We start from the raw sequence: 22,692 nt of genomic DNA on the forward strand, positions 1-22,692 counted from the left end.
TTTGATTTTTGGTTCAGTTTCAGGTAATCATTTTTCTGTCTTAATCCATTGCCACTTAATACCAATCTCAAGTCCGAGAATCAGATTCTTGTGTGTCTTGGAAACGGTAGATTGTATTGAAGAGCGTAATTGATTCATCTCGGTCTGAGGCCTGCCTCTTTGATTATGTGATTGTAATATTTGTTTTTTTCTGTGGTTTATAATTTTTATTTGAAAACTGTTAGCCTAAAATTTTTATCTTCTAATCTGTGGAGTTCATTCTGGTAGATGGGACGTTGAACTCCATTAGGTAGAATTTGCTAGCACCTAGAAGACTTTAATTTTTTTTCAGCTGCAACCAATCTTAAAAGGCCTACAGGTAAGGGTGTTTTTTTGGTTGTTGTTAGTGGTGGAATTTGGGGACCTCCCACGTGATTTTCTGATAATGTCATGGGCAGGACCCTTGCCAGGTAACCCTTATATTTGACTTCATTTCCCATTTACTTCAACTGCCCCTCCCTTTCCTAGTTGATGCCTTGTTGGATTATCTGCTCTGAACCCAGTGTCTGGAGTTGGGCCCCATTGATAATTTGTGGTGTAGTCAGAGCAAGGGCTGAGAAGACTTCCCTCATTTTGAAAGATGCTTCTGGTCCTTCGCATAGGACTTGCTGTGTTTGGTGAGTTTTACGTGTAAGTGTATGTAAGGTCGGCTTTGATTTGAGTGCTTCGTGTTGATCCTTAAAACTGTGAAGCTTTTTTTTTAGTGATCCCCTGATAATAGAAGAAACTGGGGGCAGTTTTCTTAAGAGATTTAGTGTTGGGTGTGGTTGGTTTACTTGGGTGAGGAAAGGAAAGATTATGTGTCGGGAATAATCTCATAGTTGGGTGTTCCTAAATTGTGTTTTCCCACTTTTCTTATAAAATTAGAGGGAGCTTCTGCTGAAAACATACTGCATTAGATATACCTCATTTCCCTGGCTCTAAAATTTTTTTTTAAATTTCTTTTTCCACATTTCAGTGTAAGACCAAAGTTGTTGCTCCCTCCCCCCATGGGATGGCATACTACAACTGAAGATGTAAGAAATAATTAAAATAACAAATTATAGAAAAGTAAAATGAGAACTTTTATATATGTTTACTTTGCTTTTAGAAACTCATGTGCTCCTCCTGGAGTTGCCTGATGTTTATATGGTCCTTTGCAAATACTTCCTACTAAACTAAGATGATATTTTCAAAGTGGATAACACTCATTAATTTAATTAACAGTTACTTATTGAGTATCTACTCCATGCTAGACATTATACCAGTTATTTAATTAAAAAATACTTTAAAAATACACCAGGAGTTACTTCTGTGTGCTCTGTTAACACTTATCAACTCTGAGATCATGTACTATTCCATTTAACTTGGGAATAAACAGCTGAATTAATAGGGATCATCTGGCAGTGAAGAAGATAAGGAACTAAATTGATTTTTCAGTGTACCGATATCCATCTCTAGGTGAAAGTGGCCAGATTATATGTGGAGGAATTTAGCCATACATGCTATTAAATCCACATCCTGATCTAAGATAGAACTTGATCTCCTTGGAATTAATAGAATCTGCAGTACAAGTTGCTCACTCTCACCTACTCTTTGTGCTTCCTTGTACTCAAAGGTGTGGGAGAATTGAGCAGTCAGTCATGTGGATGGGGAGTATATATTGGTACAACATTTTGTTGAGCAATTTGGCATTATCTATCAAAATAAACAGCGCTTAGACTTGGGCTTGCTGCATTTATGTTCAGATACACCTATTTGCTACATTGTTTGCAGTAGCAAAAACCCAGAAACCACACATCAGGGTACAGTGGAATTCCTTGCCGCCTTTAGAAAGATCAAGGTATGTGTGTGCCTCCAAGGAGTTTGAGTGTGTGTGTGTGTCTGTGTCTGTGTGTGTCTGTTTGCTGGGACATGCCTTTTTTTGGTTTTGTGTGTTCTTTTGCTTGTTTCTGAGGCTACAAAAGAAAACAGTGGTTGTCTTTAGGCTTAGGAAAGAGGGATTTGGGTGTCTGGAAGGTAACTTTTACTTTTCAATTATAGCTTCCTATAACTTTTGAATTATTTATACTGAGTACATATTGCTTTTATTTTTTAAAAAGCATATATGTAGAGAGGCAGATGTAATTTTAACAGTTTTTCCAAAGGGTCATAGAACTTTAGTTCTAGAAGGGAGCTTAGAGAGCCTTGGACAGTTGGCCTCAATTTAAATTTAAGAAAACTTAGATTTAGGAAAGTATCTACAAAGCCTACACTAGAATTCAGGTCCCAAAGACAGCAAGAGCTTATGAATATATTGACTTGTTCTGTTCTGTTCTGTTCTAACAGTTTATTTAACTGATGTCCATTTCTCATTGTGAAGAATTGATTTTGAAAGACCCAATAAAATATTGACCTTTGTGAGACAGAGCTTCATGTACCTACCTCGGGCAATAAAGGTAAAGTGGTAGTGTTACTCTTACCTACATTTTGTAACTTTTCCTTAAAAGTGAATTTACTTATGAGTTCTATAAGTTTTTAATATTTGAAATGAATTTGTGTCTAGAGTCCAAAGCTTCCCTTTTTGATTTGAATACTAGCTGACTATCTAGATTTTTAAAACTGATTTTACTGAGTTTTCCATCTAGTTTCCAGGGATGAATAGATGGAGAAATAATTTTTGTGTCTTCTAAATGGCTTCCTATTTAAAGACCAAGTATACTGAAAAGGACGGTAGGGAAATTGTTTAAAGGAGGAAAATTTATATATTGAGGAGGAACTCTCAGTTCTTGAAAATATGAGTTCTTTTAACTATAAGTTGAATCTTTTCCTGGCTCTTCAAGGCCAGAAACATTTTCTCTTAATTCAAACCAAGCAAAGAAATTGGTAGTAGTGAGGCTGGTGATTTAACATGGGACTGGACATCCAAACTGTATTCAATGAATATTTTTTATGGTTGATTGACTTTAGGGCTCAAGCAATGGAAACACATTTATTAATGCTCAGAGTAGTTGTTGGACTTAGGACAAAAATCTATTTTTTGCTGTGACTCTACTAGTAATATAGGTGGGAAAAACTTAGTCTTCCAAAATTTAAATAATCCATAAGCCTCTCCCAAAATGGGACCTCTATTTGATAATAATTTGATTCAGCTAATAAGATGACTCGTTGCTTTGAAGGAAAGGGTTTTCAGGAAATAGAGTAAAAGAGCCTTTTTACATCTTGAGGATCAGAGTCAAATCTGTGCAGCTTTAATCAGTTAAGGTTTGGTTGAATTGAAAGGAAGAAGAGGTTACAGAGGACCAAGAACAAATAGAGTTGCAAATTTATCTTTGTAACCTCACATCCTTGGGGAGGAATCCAGTTTCTATAGCCACTTTAATTCTGTTGCGAATGTAGACTGAGCAGTAGAATTGGGTATCCTGACAGTTGACTTAATTTGAACAGTCACATTAGGTAAGACTGGAAAACAATCTGTAAAACATTTTACTGGATGTTCATTAAATCCTTTTATATCCCTAGAATATTTTGCTAATTCCTTTATTCACCAGATGTTTATGAAGCACCTTCTATGTGCCAGGCACAATACAGGATTATCTGGGTACAAGTCCCTTGCCCTCAAAGAGTATTCAGGCTAATAGCAGAGAACTCCCTTCACTTTACTCAGATCACTTCAGTCTTTTACTCCTAAAGAATTAAGTAACATTAGCAAGTTTTCTTGGTTTTTTACTGTCACCCAAAAGGCATTCGTTACAATTTTTGTTATTATTTATATCTCCATCTCCAAAAATGCTTTTACGTCTACCTTTTATTTTTCTACTTGTAAGCCAGTTTCCCATCTCAGAAAACAGATCTCAGCTCCCAGTCCCATTATGATCAGTTGTTTTCCTTAATTGATAGAAAATAAACTATGTACTACAGAATAAGGCTTAGTGGTCAGAAAAACTAGTGATTTCTTTAAGGCAAGACAGAGTCTACAGGCTTGATATTATAATTTTTAAAAAGAGAAGCTAAGTGGATACAATAAGAAAAGTTTCAAAGATCAAGGATGGCTTCGTTAAAAATTTTTACACCCAAAAGAAGAAAGAAAGTTTAATCAAGTTTCTGTTGGACCCAAACAAGAAAAAGACCAGGGGCTGCTTCTGACTTTGAACTGGGCGTTATCTCAGCAGAGCCCCCACTGTCTAGGTTCTGGTTTTCAGACTTGCAGGACCAGAATGTCAGTATTATAAGTGCACTCAGAAGATGATCAGGCTCTATAAACTGTAGACAGTGTAGAGGATTAATTCACACAAAACAAATCCATGGAAGAGTAGGGATGGGGCTGCTACTTTTGGCTGTGGTCACAGAAGGCCTTTTTTATTTCTAATTTTTTAAAAAAAATATTTATTTATTTTGGCTGTGCTGGGTCTTAGTTGCGGCACGAGGGATCTTCGCTGCGGCATGAGGACTTCTTAGTTGCGGCATGCATGAGGGATCTAGTTCCCTGACCAGGGATCGAACCTGGGCCCTCTGCATTGGGAGCACGGAGTCTTATCCACTAGACCACCAGGGAAGTCCCCAGAAGGCCTTTTTTAAAAGAGATGACTGTTGAGCTAAACATAAATAACAAGAAGCAAGTAATGTGAATAACTAGGAGAAGGGTCTTCCAGGCTGAGGGAAGATAGCACTAAGGCCCTGAGATGGAAACACGCTTGGCTTATTTATAGAAAGAAGGCCAGTCAGTGTGTTTGGAGTGAGGGATAGGTGATAAATTAGGCATAATGGGCCAGTTTTTATAGGACCCTATAGGGTCAGGTAAAGAGACTGAATTTTATTCTAAGTGTGGTTAAATGGAAGAGGGACATGATCTGATTTACCTTTTTAAAGTTCATTGTGGCTACTGTGTGGCAGATAGATTGTGCTACAGAGGAAGCTGGAAGATCAGTTAGACACCAGTTAACACTGGTTCAGATGAGAGAAAACTGCACAGAAATGGGTATAATTTGGGATGGATAAATGTGGACTGTATTAGGAAGCCGGACAGCTGATAGGACTTGCTGATAGTTGGGATATGAGAACATAGGGGTTTTGGCTTGAGCAACTGGATAGAAGATGGTGCCATTTAGTATTTTAGTCATGTTCGACTTTTCAAATGAATATAATTAAGGAATGATAGAAATTGTGCTTTTTAATTCTGTAAGCTTGTGGAAAAGGAGAGAGAGATCTCCTGGGGAAAAGACACTGGTTTTTTGTAAACTCAGACTAGAAAATACTCTGGCATGTTAGAAAAGTAGACATTTTATTTTTAAAAATTAATGACGATTAGGTGCTAAAATATGGAAAGTCCTTAAAAAAGTATGAGGACATATGATTTGTTCCCAGAGTCTAGTCTTGAAAGTAGGCATGAGCCTATCAACAGTTTGCCCAGGTGTCATTAATAATTGTGCTCAGAATTTGTTAGAACAAAAGAGCATAGTTTTCAACAGAGTTGCCACTTGAAAACGAAATCAGAATTGAAAGCTAGGGTATATAGATGTATCTTCTATCGGGTATTTTTCCAGTTCCTCCGTGTTGAATAATAAACTCATCTAAGAATCACCTAGTCACAGGAATTAAAGTATTGGATTAGAAGTTGAAAGACTTCAGTCTTAACTGATCCCCCTTAATAGCCATGTAACCATGGTAGATTGTAACCTCTGAGCTTCTGTTTCCTTATTTGTAAAATACTTGCCCTGCACGCCTCACAGAGCTGTTAATAAATCCCAGATAAGATCATGAATGTCACAGTACTTTGAAGATGAAGTGTTGAATACTGCTTGTGAGGGAATGGTTATATAGCTTAAAGCATTTACCACAAAAGGACCTTAGAAGTCCTTTTAAAGAAGATAAGGAAGTGCTCGCTTTGGCAGCACGTGTGCTAAAATTTGAATGATACAGAGAAAATTAGCATGGCCAATAAATAAAAGAAGAAATAGACAAGGAAGATGGGGGTGGGAGTGCTCCGGTTGTATCTCTACTGTGAATCTTGAGGTTATGGTTTCCGTTAGGCTGTAGTACTCAACTGTACAGACCTAGTCTCAGTGGCCTTATAATTCTTAACCAAAGTGACTTGTGAAACAGAGGACCCTAGATAAATTTCAATGCTATGAGGATGATAAAATGTAAGTTTGGTTTTGCTCTCTTATTTGGTAGTTAGAACTTTATTCCTAGCCATAATGAAAATGAAAGGCAGCAAAATATGGTTAGTATTTTTTACTTTTAAGTTCTTTTCCCTTTATTTGCTCTTGGGCTATGGAGAGGCATTTTGTTTGATTTACTTGGAGTATCTTTTCCTTAAGAAGAGAAAAGTATAAACATGCCAGAGGCTTGCTAGCAGTTGAAAGCAAGTGTTGGTCAGCCAGAGAAAAGAAGGCAAAAAACAGGTTGGGGAATGGAAAAAGTGAAGCAAGAGGGAGGAAAAACAGATTTGAAAGAGGAGAAAAAGCATTTAAATCATTTCCAAAAGTCTCAAGTTTTCTTTTTAAAAATCTGTCTTTGAGTTTAGGTACTATACTTGGAGGTGATTGAAGGAGGGGTTGGTTCTTAGAGGAGAGTGAGTAAAATTAGGGAAAGTGGGAGGACAGGTGTTCAGGTTAGAGGTAGATGATGGGGAGGAAGGAGAAGGTGCTCTGTGGAAACATGGTTCCTTGTGAGGATTGACAGTCTCTGAGGATATACTGGGTTAGGATGAGTGTTATTCTTATTTAAAATGTACTTTCTTACTGAAGTATATAATGTCAGTCTCTTTACTCCCTCTGCTTAAGTAACCCCGGTGCTGTGTTCCCATCAGCTGGGGAAAATATTTCACCAAGAGCTATATTTTTTATTATTGAGAAGATCTGGACTGAATTCATTGGCTTTTTTGGTTTGATTTAGACTACTCTGATGTCAACTTTTTAAAGCTTTTCTAATCTACTTTTCCCTCTAAATTCATTGTTTTTGGGGACTTACCTGGTGGTCCAGTGGTTGAGAGTCCGCTTTCCAGTGCAGGGGACCGGGGGTTCGATCCCTGGTTGGGGAACTAAGATCCCACATGCCCAGGGGCAACTAAGCCGTGCGTACGCTCTGGAGCCTGTGCACCGCAACTAGAGAGAAGCCCATGTGCCACAACGAAAGATCCCGCGCCACAACGAAGATCCTGCATGCTGCAACTAAGACCCGACGCAGCCAAATGATAAATAAATATTTTTAAAAAAAGAAAAAGAAAGCCAAACAAAAAGTAGAGAGATTGTGAGACCTTCAGCTGAAGTCCTCTTTATTCACTTTCTCAGTTCTTTTTCCCACCTCACTCCCCAGAGACAATCTATGACCATAAATTTAGTGTGCATCCTGTGCAGAGTGTGTGTGTGAATGTATAAATAAATTCTATTGCAGTCATTTTTTTCATTTATTCTTGTTTTTCAAGATCTATCCATCTGGATACATGTAGATCTAGGTCCCTCATTTCAGCTGTTTCATTTTTTTATTTCTCTGTATGAATATTTCACAGTTTTCCCAAACCCCTTTGATGGATATTTAAATTGTTTCCATTTTTTTTGCCATTACAGACAGAACTTCAGTGAACAACCACCTCATATGATTTTTTCCTCCTCCTTCTTCCTTGTTATTGCTTGGGTGGTTTGATTTTTGTCCTAAATATCTTATTTGAATTCTCCCATTTGGTTTACCACTTTGATATTTACAGTCATCATTTGAAGGAGAGGAAGGGATGAGGGAAACCTTCTCTAACTTGAAATGCCAGTTTTCTTTTACTGAGGCCAGAGGCTCTGAAATGTTCTTTTCCTGTGGATTCTTTATGGACTCTGATAAATTTGTCAGCCTTTGCATTTAACATTTTATATTTTTATTGTCTCATATCCAATAGCTGATTTTCATAAACCTCAGTAACTACTCACGTTTCCCCTTTCTCCGTTATATGTTTTCTTTCATTACTTTTTAACTCCTAGAATACTTCCCACTCATTAAATGTAGGACTAGTATTTAGTTGGTTGATCGCCAACCTAGTTCATTCAATTCTTGTCTTACAAATTCATCATGATCCAAATGTAGCTGATATTTATGAAAGAGTTTCTTGGAGCATTCTTAGCCAAATTAGACATTTTAAAAATGTAAGCCTTTACCTTAGATTAGAATTATTACAGATAAATTTTGTTCAGGGACCATATATTTCAATGACCAATGATTTTCTTTTCTTTTTTTTTTTTTTTTGGCTGTGTTGGGTCTTCGTTGCTGAACGCGGGCTTTCTCTAGTTGTGACGAGCAGGGGCTACTCTTCGTTGCGGTGCGCGGGCTTCTCATTGTGGTGGCTTCTCTTGTTGTGGAGCACGGGCACTAGGCGCGTGGGCTTCAGTAGTTGTGGCTCATGTGCTCTAGAGCGCAGGCTCAGTAGTTTGCACACGGGCTTAGTTGCTCTGCCGCATGTGGGATCTTCCCGGACCAGGGCTCGAACCTGTGTCCCCTGCTTTGACAGGTGGATTCTTAACCACTGTACCACCAGGGAAGTCCCGGTTTTCATTTATATTTTTTTTCTGGAGTCTTTAATCCACTCTACTTTAGTCATTATTGTGAGGTTGGGTGTATTTTTAAAATTTATTTATTTTATTTATTTACTTATTTATTGGCGCGTTGGGTCTTTGTTGCTGTGTGCGGACTTTCTCTAGTTGCGGCGAGCGGGGGCTACTCTTCGTTGCGGTGCACGGGCTTCTCATCGCGGTGGCTTTTCTTGTTGCGGAGGACGGGCTTCAGTAGTTGTGGCACGCAGGCTCAGTAGTTGTGGCTCACGGGCTCTAGAGCGCGGGCTCAGTAATTGTGGCACACGGGCTAAGTTGCTCCACAGCATGTGGGATCTTCCCGGACCAGGTATCGAACCCGTGTTCCCTGCACAGGCAGGCAGATTCTTAACCACTGAGCCACCAGGGAAGTCCCAGGGTGTATTTTTAATTTTTATGTTCAAGGGTTTTTTTTTTTTTTTTCCCACTTTAAAGGTGGATCCTGTTTAGAGCTTTGAGCACTTGGAATGTTAAAGTGTTACAAGTGAAAACCCGTTGCTCTTCTCTAATAATACACCTCGCCAGCTGAAGTGTTTGAGTAGGACTTCCTTTCTTGAATATATAAACTATCTTTAAGAATTAATGTGCTGGGCTTCCCTGGTGGCGCAGTGGTTGAGAATCTGCCTGCTAATGCAGGGGACACGGGTTCGAGCCCTGGTCTGGGAAGATCCCACATGCCACGGAGCAGCTGGGCCCGTGAGCCACAACTACTGAGCCTGCGCGTCTGGAGCCTGTGCCCCGCAACGGGAGGGGCCGCGATAGTGAAGGGCCCGCGCACCGCGATGAAGAGCGGTCCCCGCACCGCGATGAAGAGTGGCCCCCACTTGCCGCAACTGGAGAAAGCCCTCGCACAGAAACGAAGACCCAACACAGCCAAAAATAAATAAATAAATAAATAAATAAAGGAGCTATAAAAAAAAAAAATTAAAAAAAAAAAAAAAAAAAAGAATTAATGTGCTAAGTATTTTTAAAAGTAATTGATAAGACCTTAAAATGGAAGTCTTAGTAATAAATATAACTGTAGAATATCAGGTGCCTGTGTATTTTCTTTCAGATTTGTTTATGTCCTAGGATATGGTTCATGTCACAAGTTATTGTGGTTGGAAAGTAACCTTCGGATCTAGGCTTATTCTGCCTTTATTTTAGGTGAAGTATTCCACCAAAAGTATAAGCTCTATCTGTATACTCAGAAGTATCTGTAATCACTCAGTAGGCAGTGAATTGTTCAGTGAATTTTCTTCCTTATGTTGTAATCACTAAGTTTGAATGGAGTTCTTTACCTGTTCTTTATCCTGTCAATCCCATGTTTTATGCTGCAGAGAAATGTTCCTATTTTAAATCTTTCTTTAGAATGAAAGTATGTTCTTATGTGGAATACTAACACCATGGAGTTTTGTTTTCCCTTCCACTCCGGAAACTCTGCTGTAAAAAGTTTTAGTTCCTAAGTCAAAAATAAGTTTTTCTTTTAACTGTAGTCACCGTCTTGGGATATTTCATCTGGATACATAACAGAAGACTTTACTGTTTCTGTGGGCATCAAAATATAATATAAAGAACCTTCTTCTTGAAATTATATTTTGTTTGCATAATTCTTTATTTAGCACACCTTTCTTCCTGACTTTAAAGAAAATATGCTCATTAAAAAAAAAACTTTAAAATAATGAAAAGTATAACTAAAGGAAGCAATCACTCAGTCTTCGTTGCTACATCTTGTTGAGTAATTCCCTTAGTGGTTATGGCGGCGCACACCCACACCAGCAGTACAGGAGAGCTCTTGTCTTTTGTCTCTCTGGGCTCTCCCAGCATTGCTGTCATTAAAAGATGCACTGCATATTTGTTTTAGGGGAAAATACAATTTAGTTTGTATCAACTTTTTATAAGTCTTACCTGTGACTCAGTACTAATAAGAGCATAAATCTGAAACTTGTTAGTAAAACAAACTTTGTTAATAAATTTGACTTACAGAGAAGGGAAGCCTTTTTTTCAAATGTATAAAGTTATTGTCTAAGCTTTCTAGGATGGAAATCCTAAAGAAGAGGAGATTAATTCAGTCATTTTATTAAATAAGTATTTGTTTCTGATCTTCCACTTGCCAGACACTGTCTGGGTACAGCAACAAAACAGACAAGAGTCTGCCTTCTTACATCTCAGGTAAAGTGTGGTAAATGACTTTGTGTGCTATAGAAAAAAATGAAGCAATGCAGGAGAAATAGGATTATGGCTGGGGGGGAGGGGATGACATGTTTAAGGGTGTCAGGGAAGGCCTCACAGAGATGGTGGTTATTAGGGGAAGCCCCAACAATGGAGAGGGAGTGTGCCAAGAGAATATCTAGGGGAAGAGTTATCCAGGTAGAAAAAAGGGCAAGTGCAAAGCCCTAAGGCAGGAATGAGCCTATTCTGTCTGAGGAACAGCAGCAGAGAAGGCCAGTGTGGCTGGAACACAGTGAACTCCGGAGAACATAATTGGAGATGAGGCCAGAGAGGTAATGAGGTCCAGATGGTGCAGGGCCTTTTCAGTTATTGTAAGGACTTTGGCTTTTAGTCAGAGTGAGATGGAAATCATTGGAGGTTCCATCAGAGGACATGATTAAACTAAAAAGGTAATACCAAAAAATACTTGTGTCCTGGCTTTGCTTTTTCAGAAGCTTTGTTTGTTTCTTATAATAATTTGGATATTAACTAATGGCTCCTGGTGAGTAGTCATACATAGATTTAAACATTTGTGTCAGTACCGAAAATTTCCCAGGAATACAGATCTTAGGTATTGCATTTGAATTCAGAGAAAGAAAGTATAATAGGAAAGCCTGTCTATAGATATTCATTCCTGGGTGGCCCTGCTTTTATTACTGAGTTCTCATCCTGAACTGTCTTGAAAAAAAAATCAAGGGTATATTCTGTGCAAGACACTATATTCACCCTTAGACATTGGAGGAGATATATACATACACATACATACACACACATATACTCTATTGGGTAATTTTATTGCATATTTTAATGCATTTTAAATTATGATTTTATTTTAATGCATTTTTATTTTGAAATATAACCCATAGAAAAATACACAAAACATAACTGTATAGTTTAAAGTTTAATTATAAAAAGCAAGTACTTATATAACCACCAATTAGACCTAGAAATATACCATTGCCAGCGCCCAGAAGAAGCTTGCTGTGTTGTGTGTTCCTTCTAGATCATAACCCATACCCAGGTGTCACTAATCTGACATTTGTGATAGTAGTTTCCTTTCCTTTGTGATTTTACCACCTAGGATTCAGTGCAAACCAATATAATTTAGTTTTGTCTGGTTTTGAACTTTATATACATTAAATGGAATAATACTATATGTGTTCTTTTATGTCTTCTTTCAGAACCTAACTATATGTTTGTAAAGTTCATCCATGTTGTTATGTAGAACTGTAATTTCATTGCCATGTAGCACCCTGTCATGAATATACCCCAATTTGTGTATCCATTCTACTGTTGATGTTTTGGCTGTTAGGAACACTGCTGCTGTACGTGTTCTTATTTATGTGCGCTGACGGACATGTGCAGGACTTTCTCTGGGCCATATTTGGGGGTAGAATTGTTTAGTTTTTAACAAACTAAACAATGGATCTTTAATTTTTCTTTTTTTTAACATTTTTTAAAATTTTATTTATTTATTTTTGGCTGCGTTGGGTCTTCACTCGTGCGCTCAGGCTTTCTCTAGTTGCGGCGAGCAGGCTTCTCATTGCGGTGGCTTCTCTTGTTGCGGAGCACAGGCCCTAGGTCGTGCGGGCTTCAGTAGTTGTGGCACGCAGGCTCAGTAGTTGTAGCACACGGGCTTAGTTGCTCCACGGCATGTGGGATCTTCCCGGACCAGGGATCGAACCCCTGTCCCCTGCATTGGCAGGTGGACACTTAATCACTGTACCACCAAGGAAGTCCCGAGCTTTAGTTTTATTAGATAAGAAAAAACTGTTTTTCAGCGTGGTTGTACTAATTTGTCTTCCTACCAACAGTGTGAAAGTGTTCCTGTTCCTCCCAGTCTTTATCAGTATTGTCAGACTCTAAATTTTGCCAATCCACTAGGCCTAAAAGTGTTCATTCTAGCAAATTAACTGAGAAACCAAAACCTTAAACACAGTTGGTGTGCAGTAAATATCTGTTAAATGAATTCGGCCTGACTCTTGCTACTCTAAATCTTCTGATCATGACTTGTCCTGTTTTAGAGTCAATAGTTTAGTACAGTTTTTGGTGAGGGCTCATTCCATTACTGACAGTAACTAGACTTGGTTAACCAAAGTAAGAGGAGCTTATTTGTACCAGTGTACCAGTTAAAGATAGCATTTACATTTTCAGGAAAAGACTCTGTTTTTGTTTTTGTTTTTTAAATGAAAGCAGCAAAGAGGAGACAGTAAATTTTTTTTATTGGTTTATTAACAGTACATTGTTAATTCTTTTATTTCCTTGGCTGTGCCTTGTGGCATGTGGGATCTTAGTTCCCCGACCAGGGATCGAACCCGTGCCCCCAGCACTGGGAGCGTGCTGTCTTAACCACTAGCCACCAGGGAAGTCCCAAGATACTGTTTTTGAAAAATCACCCACAGTGTATGCAGTACTTCATTTTCCCACAAAAAGGAAGATAGCACCAGAATTTCCTGCCTAGGTGATACCCCTAGAACCCTTGCAACCACTCTTACCCCTGTTTCTGTTTTGAGTGACTTTGTAGGCTATGGTAGATTATTTAGGGGGGTGGTGGTGGTGTTTAGCTAAGATATCTCACCAGTCTTCAACAGCCACCTTAGTGTGGCAGCTATTTATTAAAACCATAGGATACATGGCTTTGTTTAAATGTATCTTGCTTCAGTGTAATTGACCCAGAGCACTTTTTTTTTCTTTAACATCTTTATTGGAGTATAATTACTTTACAATGTTGTGTTAGTTTCTGCTGTATAACAAAGTGAATCAGCTGTATGTATACATATATCCCCATATCCCCTCCCTCTTGAGCCTCCCTCCCACCCTCCCTATCCCACCCCTCTAGGTGGTCACAAAGCACCGAGCTGATCTTCCTGTGCTATGCAGCTGCTTCCCACTAGATATCTGTTTTACATTTGGTAGTGTATATACATCAGTGCTACTCTCTCATTTCATCCCAGCTTACCCTTCCTCCTCCCCGTGTCCTCAAGTCCATTCTCTACGTCCGTGTCTTGATTCCTGTCCTGCCCCTAGGTTCTTCAGAACCATTTTTTTTTTTTAAGATTCCGTATATATGTGTCAGCATATGGTATTTGTTTTCCTCTTTCTGACTTCACTCTGTATGACAGACTCTAGGTCCATCCACCTCAGTACAAATAACTTAATTTTGTTTCTTTTTATGGCTGAGTAATATTCCATTGTATATACGTGCCGCATCTTCTTTATCCACTCATCTGTTGATGGACACTTAGGTTGCTTCCATGTCCTGGCTATTGTAAATAGTGCTGCAGTGAACATTGTGGTACATGTCTCTTTCTGAATTATGGTTTTCTCAGGGTGTATGCCCAGTAGTGGGATTGCTGGGTCATATGGTAGTTCTATTTTTAGTTTTTTAAGGAACATCCATACTGTTCTCCATAGTGGCTGTATCAATTTACATTCCCACCAACAGTGCAAGAGGGTTCCCTTTTCTCCACACCTTCTCCAGCATTTATTACATTCTTTTTATTTATGTATGTATGTATGTATGTATGGCTGTGTTGGGTCTTCGTTTCTGTGTGAGGGCTTTCTCTAGTTGCGCAAGCGGGGGCCACTCTTCATCGCGGTGCGCGGGCCTCTCACTATCGCGGCCTCTCGTTGCCGAGCACAGGCTCCAGATGCGCAGGCTCGGTAGTTGTGGCTCACGGGCCGAGTTGCTCCGCGGCATGTGGGATCTTCCCAGACCAGGGCTCGAACCCGTGTCCCCTGCGTTGGCAGGCAGATTCTCAACCACTGCGCCACCAGGGAAGCCCCTCCAGCATTTATTGTTTGCAGATTTTTTGATGATGGCCATTCCGACTGGTGTGAGGTGATACCTCATTGTAGTTTTCATTTGCATTTCTCTAACGATTAGTGATGTTGAGCATCCTTTCATGTGTTTGTTGGCAATCTGTATATCTTCTTTGGAGAAATGTCTATTTAGGTCTTCTGCCCATTTTTGGATTGGGTTGTTTTTTGATATTAAGCTGCATGAGCTGCTTGTATATTTTGGAGATTAATCCTTTGTCAGTTGCTTCATTTGCAAATATTTTCTCCCATTCTGAGGGTTATCTTTTTGTCTTGTTTATGGTTTCCTTTGCTGTGCAGAAGCTTTTAAGTTTCATTAGGTCCCATTGGTTTATTTTTGTTTTTATTTCCATTTCTCTAGGAGGTGGGTCAAAAAGGATCTTGCTGTGATTTATGACATAGAGTGTTCTGCCTATGTTTTCCTCTAAGAGTTTTATAGTGTCTGACCTTGCATTTAGGTCTTTAATCCATTTTGAGTTTATTTTTGTGTATGGTGTTAGGGAGTGTTCTAATTTCATTCTTTTACATGTAGCTGTCCAGTTTTCCCAGCACCACTTATTGAAGAGGCTGTCTTTTCTCCATTGTACATTCTTGCCTCCTTTATCAAAGACAAGGTGACCATATGTGTGTGGGTTTGTCTCTGGGCTTTCTATCCTGTTCCACTGATCTATATTTCTGTTTTTGTGCCAGCACCATATTGTCTTGATTACTGTAGCTTTGTAGTATAGTCTGAAGTCCGGGAGCCTGATTCCTCCAGCTCCGTTTTTCTTTCTCAAGATTGCTTTGGCTATTCGGGGTCTTTTGTGTTTCCATACAAATTGTGAAATTTTTTGTTCTAGTTCTGTGAAAAACGCCATTGGTAGTTTGATAGGGATTGAATTGAATCTCTAGGTTGCTTTGGGTAGTAGTATAGTCATTTTCACAATGTTGATTCTTCCAATCCAAGAACATGGAATATCTCTCCATCTGTTTGTGTCATCTTTAATTTCTTTCTTTAGTGTCTTACAGTTTTCTGCATACAGGTCTTTTGTCTCCCTAGGTAGGTTTATTCCTAGGTAATTTATTCTTTTTGTTGCAGTGGTAAATGGGAGTGTTTCCTTAATTTCTCTTTCAGATTTTTCGTCGTTAGTGTATAGGAATGCAAGAGATTTCTGTGCATTAATTTTGTATCCTGCTACTTTACCAAATTCATTGATTAGCTCTAGTAGTTTTCTAGTTTTCTGGTAGCATCTTTAGGATTCTCTATGTATAGTATCATGTCATCTGCAAACAGTGACAGTTCTAATTCTTCTTTTCTGATTTGGATTTCTTTTATTTCTTTTTCTTCTCTGATTGCCGTGGCTAAAACTTCCAAAACTATGTTGAATAATAGTGGTGAGAGTGGGCAACCTTGTCTTGTTCCTGATCTTAGAGGAAATGGTTTCAGTTTTTCACCATTGAGAATGATGTTGGCTGTGGGTTTGTCATATACGGCTTTTATTATGTTGAGGTAGGTTCCCTCTATGCCTACTTTCTGGAGAGTTTTTATCATAAATGGGTGTTGAATTTTGTCGAAAGCTTTTTCTGCATCTGTTGAGATGATCATATGGTTTTTATCCTTCAATTTGTTAATATGGTGTATCACATTGATTGATTTGCATATACTGAAGAATCCTTGCATTCCTGGGATAAACCCCACTTGATCATGGTGTATGATCCTTTTAATGTGTTGTTGGATTCTGTTTGCTCGTATTTTGTTGAGGATTTTTGCATCTATGTTCATCAGTGATATTGGCCTGTAGTTTTCTTTTTTTGTGTGACATCTTTGTCTGGTTTTGGTATCAGGGTGACGTGATGGTGGCCTTGTAGAATGAGTTTGGGAGTGTTCTTCCCTCTGCTATATTTTGGAAGAGCTTGCGAAGGATAGGTGTTAACTCTTCTCTAAACGTTTGATAGAATTCGCCTGTGAAGCCATCTGGTCACCCCAGAGCACTTTTTATAAAGATTTTTTTACATAAAAACTTGATAGTAATACTTCTAGCATTTTGTGAAGTAGCTGGCAAAAGTGGTCACTCCCCTCTTGTAAATCTTGTAAATGTGTACACAGGGCAAGCCACTTGTTTCATTTTTGCTGTACTCATAGGCCAGTTCATTAGAGGAATTAGCTTGAATTTTTCTGACTTTAATTTCTAAGCGTAATCTTTTTGAGAGATGACTAGAAAATAGAGCCCTCAGAACTAGTGATGAGATATAAGAATGGTCATTTTGACTAGTAAATCCTAGCTAATGTATCACCTGCTTTTGTAAGATTTTCCCTTTTCAGAATAGCCTAAGTAAGTAAAGACTTGCATGAGATTCAGAATCTTGTTAAGTCTGATTCATCATCTCTATTTCCAGCAAAGATTTCCTGTTAGACAAGACAAATTAGAGTCTTCCTACTGACTTGGTGAGTTTTTACATAGTTTTATTTTAAACATAGTTTAAGATCATGAGGACAGAAGTGGAATGAAATGCATAGAAATATTTATCATGACTTTAAAAAATGCACATCTTGAGTGCAATCTACTGTTTCGTTTCAGTGCAGATAGTATGTATAGTTGGAAGTCATATAAGGTGAGCATGTAAGTTTTTTTTTTAAATAATGAGCATGACAATCAGTGTTAAAGAAACATTTTTCATAAATGGTTTCAAAAGAGGTTTTATTCTAAATATTCTTTCCTGGAGTAAACAAGAGTTATTCATTCAGATCTTCTCTGGTGACTAGTACATACAGGATAAGGCTTTACACTAATGATGGAGAGGAGAGAAGATGTTTGGATTTAAATTTTCTGATAATACATGATATGGAGACTTTAGAGGAAGATTATTTTTCTTCTGAGAAAAGATCTTCAGGGAAATTTGAATTCCAGCTTATAAAAGGAGATACCTTAAAGCAATTCATGGGCTCCCTTTTACTCTACATATAAAAGGAGTTTGATTCTGAGCAGGTTGCCTTTGTGCATGAACCTTAGAGCTCATCTCTCTATGGGTAACTTAGACAACTGTTTCTACCATTCTGGCTAGCATCTTAAAAGTTTTGCTTTGTGGTATGAGATTCTTGCCTCAAATGCTTATGTATGTTTTTACACAGTTTTATTGGGTAAAATAGGTGTTATTGCATTTTAATCTTTTAAATTCTGACAAAAATCATTGGGAGCCAGGAAATTGTGTTAAGATGGGCATTCTGTCTAACTTTCCCGTTTTGGCTGCCTGTGTGGTTTTACTTTTTCCTTGCGTCATGAATTTTGGAATGAACACTTCAAACTGAGAACTTCCTGCTCATCCTTTGTCCCATTTAGTTTAGTTAGAACCTTAACATTAACATAGAAATTGGCTTATTTTTTAATAACTTTGGAAGAAGGGAGAATTTATTTTTTGCAGGTGGTTTCTAGGTAAGGAACATGGGTCCATGTAAACAATCATCAGATTTCTTTACTTAAGACCATACTTAAAGGAGAAGAGTAAAGCGTACATATACCTCAGTCTCTCTTTCATAGGTAGGGGGAGTTCTAAGTGTCACTCATAAAGGTAAGAGTCTCCAGAGAACACTGAATTCTGTACTGCTAGATAGTATGTAGTAGTAAATGCTGAAGAGGATCGGTTGCCCTTGTAGAAGACCAAATCCTCTGGAGCAGGTGGGTCTTTTCAGCTTCTAAGTTAATGAAGTTATTCCAAATTATATGCCCTAAGACCAGTTTAGAATTTATTCTTTGGTATACATTCCTTGGGCCCTTTCTGTAACCAGACAGTATTAGCAAGAAATATTTGTAAATGGCTTGACTGAAACATCGATGGCCAAAGAGAACTGCTTGTTGAATTTGGCTTCTATAAAGGCCAGAAGATCCTGTGGGGTTATGCAACCTCTGCCTATTTGTTTCATGAAATGACTCTTTTGTTTTTGAATTCCTTGCAAGTTAGACATGCTTAAATTGTATTAAGGCCAAGGCATTCATCTGTTTACTATTTGATTTTATAAGGTTCTTCATAGTTGTAGTTGAGGGGAGAGAGAAGGTGAAAAACTGTCTCTCAGATCTCAAAACAGCTTTGGGAATATAATTACATAATAAATAGAGTCTTCTTAGCCATAAGGTTTTTTCCCTCTTCTTCCTCTTCCTTCTTCTTTTTTAAAATTCTGTTCCAGCTCTTGTTTTAGAATAAATTTTCTCAACCTAGAGGAGAAGTCTTTGATAACATGTGGGATGTGTTAAAATCTTCATCTTTCCTAAGTTTGCTCTTTGTGGCCCTAGAGATTTTTGCCCAAGCTATTCAGTGGAATCAACACATTATTATAATTTGTGAAAAGAGAGAAGTTGCTGATTGCCTCTGCCTATCTAATTTCATTTCTAAAAGTGTTTTCCTTTGGAGCTGAGATCCACTTTGAAGTGAAATAGCCCCTTTATAGTCAGGTTTGTTTGCTGATTTGGATTCGTTGTCATTCCATTTCAGACATCTCCCAAATGATGGATTTTGAAAGTGATGTGTGGAGAAGCTTAATCCTATGAACCCTATCTGCCTTTTTTTTTAAAAGCAGTTGGAGGAGGGTTTGTTTGTTTCCCTAGCAGGGGGTTAGTAATTAACAACAGCAGCACATCACCTGATGGAAAGAACCCAGACCTTGTGAAACCTGTGCCTGTTGCAGCCATCACGGTTTATGCTGCAGGACCCTCCAGCCAAGCGGAGACAGGAATTGTTTCCTTCTGTGTTGTTATGTAGATGTAGTCGTTTGTGCCTAAATTAAAAAGCAAAACAAAAACTCCAGAAGTCTTTTTAAGATCTAAGGAGATGCAATCCCACAAGTTTGTTTAATGGCACCTACCTCCTTCCAGGACAGACCTCTGCATTTGGAGCAGAGCATGCTGTCCCTGGACGTATTTTTGGGGTAGGGAATCATGCTAATGTGTCCATATCAACAACTCTTACATAATGGATAGTTTTTAGGGGGAGGGAATGATTCCCTAGCCCTTAACTTAAATTGGCAATAAATCTTTCTGCTCTTTGATTTTTTTTTTTTTTTCTGACTGGAAAAGTTGCATCCATATTGAGAATTATTCCATATTTTAACCTTTGAGCTGGTTGCTGAGGTCTCCTTGGGGACAAGGACACATTGTAGTTATTTATAACCTATAGAGAAGGGCAGTAAGGCTATGAACAGCCAGCACATGATGAGGTTTGGGAGTCAGTGGGAGCAGTCTGTTGTTTATTCCTCTGCTTTCCACGACTTGAAATTCTTCCATGTATCTTCTTGTTCCTCTTCATTTTGACTTTGGATGAACTTTACTAGCCGGGGTATTTCTATAAAACTCTTATCTTGTAACACTTAGATTGAGGAGAAGAAGGAAAAATCGCCTTTTTATGTATAAAAGCATGTCTCATCCTCACAGTCATTTCAGAGTCTGTGCTTGCCTAAGAGATCTGTGAACTGGGAAAATCTTAAAGGTACTGACATGCATATATAACACTATACATGTTTCTGAGTTTTCCCTAAACACAACAGTTGCAAAAACAATTGAACTCTTAGTTAAATATTTGGCTATGGTAGAAAATATGTTCTGCATCTTAGCCTGGTATAGAAAAAACTTAATGTGTCTATACATGTCTTAAAGGTATGTCTCTCTGTCTCTCTTTATATCTGTACACATGTGTACACGTGTATATATTTAATGTTAATTATCGTTTCTCTACATGTCAATTTTAAGGGAATCATAGATCAAATCTAAATAAATGCTAAGAATCTGCCTCATTTTTATCAGTATATTGGAATTTTACTGTATAGAATTTAACTTGAAATAACTGAGAGGTCCTCAGTTTCTGACAGCTGCTGTAATGGTTCTTTCAGGATCGACTTATCCTGGAAGATGTGCTAATATTACTGTTGTCTTGTGGGTTCAAGAACTTCCCATTTAGCCCTGCACACTTCTCTTTCTCCCAACTTTTCTTGGATTTTTTTTTTAATAAAGAAAAATGTAGTTTTGGAATGTATTAAATTAGTTCTTCAAAATAAGAGATTAACTGACAGTTTTCTTTTTAAAATATTTTCTTGTTTTAAGAGTATGCTTGGATTCCTATAGCTGTTACTCATTCAGCAACTCCCAAACTTTAATCTTTTAACTAAAGCTCATTAAGGAAAAATATGATCCCAAAAGACAGTAGTCTAGTTAGTCAACAGCAATTTCATTGAACAAATATTTATTGAGTGCCTATTATGATACCATTTTAGGCACAGGGGGATGCTGTTCTCTCATTGTGCTTAACTTCTAGTGGGAGAGACCGTAGACAAGTGAAAATATAAAAACAAGGTAATTTCAGATAGTGGTATTAAAAAAGAAATTTAAATAGGGTAATGTGATGAAAGAGGCTAGAAGTGGGGACTGCTTCAGATCTGGTGGGTCAGGGATGACCTCTCTGAGGATATTACATTTGATAGGACACCTAAATGACAAGAAGGAGCCAGCTGTGAAAAGATCTGAGGGAAGAAAGAGCTCTCCAGGCTGAGGAAAGAGCCTGATGTGTTTACCAAGTAGAATTAAAGGCCTGAGTGACTAAAGCATGGTGATTGAGAAGGGTAAGTGTTAGATGAGGTCAGGGAGGTGCGCTGAAGCTTTGGCAGTCATGACAAAAGGTAGATTTTATTTGGATAGGAGTGGAAGTCACTGAAGAATTCCTGTCTTGTTTCTTATAAGGGTCTGACTTATAAGCCATCTCATAACCTAGAAGAATTAATTGTGAAGTCTGCTGATTCCTTTTAAAATAGTTTTATTCATTATTTGAAAAGGTAATGTATTCACATGGTTCAAAACTCAGTAAATACAAATGGGAACAGTGGAAATTCTCCTTCTCACCCAAGTACCCAGTTTCCTTCCTTGGAAGTAACCAGTGTCCCTAGAGTCTTGTGTAGCTTTACAGACAGAGATATTTTACACACACACACACACACACACACACACATACATACATACATACATAAATATTTCTGCCTCTTTAGATAGAAAGAGCTTCCCCATTCCTTTTTTAAATAGATATTATTATTACATTGTCTGTATCATAATTTATTTAATCAATCCCCTATTGATGGACTTTCAGGTTATTTCCATGTTTTTGTGATTACAAATAGTGCCACATTGAAAAACCTTTTATATTTGTCATATTAAATATATTAGTAGGATAAATTTCTAGACATGGAATTGTTGGATCAAAGGGTATATACATTTCTTATTCATTCTGATATGCATTTCCCTTCATGAAGTTTATAACAGTTTATACTCTAATCAGAAATGTTCTCCTTATCCTGGGCAAGTGTTATCAAACATTTTAATCTTTGCCAATTCACTGGGTGAATTAATGTGTGGTTTAATTTGCATTTATCTATTATGAATGAGAGTTGAACTTGTTTTCACATATTTAAGAACCATTGATACTTACATGTCTGTAAACCATTGGCTGTTCTTTGCGCATTTTTCTGTTAGGCTATTGACTTTTTTCTTCTTGATCTTTAGATTCACTCAATTCTAACTCCCTCAGTTAAAGAATTTTTTAAAAATACAATGTTACATGTCAGTTATATCTCAATTTTAAAAAAGCAGTCATCTTTAACTTGTAAATTTTAGGAAACATGAACCTGACATGAGACATGAGAAACCCTAGTCTTTCCTTTGCTGATTGAAGTCTCTCTTGATTGCCCTTGGTTTCATTTTAAGAAGTGTCTCTAAATTAAAAAAAAAAATAAAAGAAAAAGAAAAAAGTACATTTAGTATTTTGTTAGAGTAGATTGATCTGCAAAAAGTTTACCCATAACAAATATTCAGAAGTCATTCAAACCTTGCAAGAGAGGAAGTCAGTATGACCTGTAATAATCTGTCCTTGGGGTAATGAGAAAGAAGTTATTACCTCCTGGGCTGTATATGATTGAGGACACTGTAACAGAAGAAATACAAACATTCCTTTGAGGTCCCAAAAGTTTCTCAAAAATGAATATACCCAAGGCTTTCTATAGTTTTTGGGGGGTTTTTTTGTTTTTTGTTTTGTCAAGTCTTTTTGGCATCTTCTGTTTTGGAAAATGCAAACGTCTCTCAAGTTTAAAATAGTTACAACATTGGGATTT

The 22,692-nt window shown here is 37.8% G+C and overlaps 1 protein-coding gene and 1 non-coding gene across 5 annotated transcripts in view; both read left to right on the forward strand.

The window, feature by feature from the left end:
* Positions 1-22,692, forward strand: part of LOC118886720 (speckle type BTB/POZ protein) — a 67,406-nt gene that overhangs the window by 19,679 nt on the left and 25,035 nt on the right. The window contains exons 2-3 of one of the 4 annotated variants that reach the window (XM_036836827.1): positions 508-656; positions 2,347-2,456. The exons of 1 other annotated variant lie outside the window; for it this stretch is intronic. The gene's annotated coding sequence lies outside the window, so the exon portion shown is untranslated. Of the gene's footprint in view, positions 1-507; positions 657-2,346; positions 2,457-16,952; positions 17,002-22,692 lie in introns of all 4 variants that reach the window. 2 more of the 4 variants (XM_036836828.1, XM_036836829.1) reach the window with 2 other exon arrangements.
* On the forward strand, positions 5,873-5,980 carry LOC118887638. The gene has a single exon (XR_005018113.1). It is a non-coding gene; the product is annotated as a U6 spliceosomal RNA (small nuclear RNA).

This window comes from Balaenoptera musculus, chromosome 20 (genome assembly GCF_009873245.2).
Source record: "Balaenoptera musculus isolate JJ_BM4_2016_0621 chromosome 20, mBalMus1.pri.v3, whole genome shotgun sequence".
Lineage (NCBI taxonomy): Eukaryota > Metazoa > Chordata > Mammalia > Artiodactyla > Balaenopteridae > Balaenoptera > Balaenoptera musculus.